The following is a 1,667-nucleotide window of genomic DNA, read 5'->3' on the forward strand; positions in this document are numbered from 1 at the left end:
CATCGCTTCTGCATCTAGGAACTCGTATGAGCGTCTGATTAGTCCAAGAAGTTTGTTGGATGTATTAGCTTGCGTTTCGACATGATTAGAAAATTTCAGCTTCTTGTCGACGTAAACTCTGAGATCTTTTTTCACACTAGACTTTTCAATCATTACTCGCTCGTTGCAACCATATCTTCTCATACTGTAATCTTGCTGTTCATTGTTCTTCCCGAGGTGAAGTACTTTACACTTGTCAGCATTAAACCGCAGCTGCAACGTAGCAGCTCAGTTAACTAAACTGTCAAGATCACCTTGCAATTGCGCTTTATATAACGCATCCTTCACTGTGGTATAAACTTTTGTGTCGTCGGCCAACATGGAGCTCACGTTGGACACTACTTCTGGCAGATCGTTATAAAAGCAAAGAACAAAATAGGACCAAGAACGCTTCCTTGTGGCACGCCACTGCGCAAAATGCCCAGTCTGACACGCGGCTCCGTTAGTAGGTACAGACACGTTGTCGTCTACCCACTAAAAAATCTCTGATCCATCGGAGTACGTTTCCCTCAATTCCCAAAGAATTCAATTTACGCAACAGCCGCTCATGGGCAACACTGCCAAATGCTTTGGCAAAATCGATGTACACTGCATCCACTGGCTCCCTTACGTACAGCAGGCGAGTCTAATTGTTCAACGTAGACAATAGTTTAGTGGTGCAGGATCTACGGGCAATAAAGCCATGTTGACAGTCTGATAGGAGATAGTGAGCAGTCAAGTGATCGATAATCCTATCCCTCACAACAGATTCCATTACCTTTTAGACAACACTTGTCAGACTGACAGGGCGATAGTTACCGGGATTTCTTTGGCCACTTTTTTGTACAATGGTGTTATTTGAGCTTCTTTCCAATCGGACGACTAAGTTCCTTCGTACAAGGTTTTTTGAAAGAATACTGTCAATGGGCCGGCCAGAAAGGTTGTTAATACTTTGAGCAATCTGGGATGGAAGCCGTCTGGTCCACATGACTTGTTGGGATTTAGAGCGACCATGCAGGCGCTTGAGAACCTCTTCTTCGTGTATTTTAAAACCTGTTAACTTCGAGCCGACTGGGCGCTCCTTAAAATCTGGAATACTGTTCAAGTCCTCATCTGTGAACACACTGCTGAAGAATTGATTAAGAACCTTAGCTTTGCCCTCATCAGAGGAAATCTTTCGTTGATCTACTTTCGAATAAGATATATCGTCGTTTGTTTTACTATTCGAACTAGCGTACAAAAAGAAGGCTTTCGGATTCTTTTGTGCATTTTTAGCAATATTTTTTTCGAAGTTTTTCGCTGCAGTGCGACAGAATTTTTTAGCTTGATTTCTAGCTCTTGCATACAGGTTATAATCAGAATCGCTGAGTTCATAAATAACAACTGTAGGTTTCCTTCTAGGCCTTTAGCTGAGCTTTAACTGTACTGTTCATCCACTGGGACTTTTTGACTCCTCCAAGCGTAATCTTAGGTACACAGGCATCAACTGCAGACATAACAGTGTCTTTGAGAAATGTCCATGAATCAGCCACATTCATGTCCTTAATACAGTCCGAAATATTCGCCGCATTCACTGTTTCACGGAGTTTATCATAGTCGCCTTTCGCAAAGTTCAAACGTTCACGCTTCCGAAGCGTCTTTTCTGCACA

This window comes from Hyalella azteca, unplaced genomic scaffold (genome assembly GCF_000764305.2).
Source record: "Hyalella azteca isolate HAZT.00-mixed unplaced genomic scaffold, Hazt_2.0.2 contig14797, whole genome shotgun sequence".
Lineage (NCBI taxonomy): Eukaryota > Metazoa > Arthropoda > Malacostraca > Amphipoda > Hyalellidae > Hyalella > Hyalella azteca.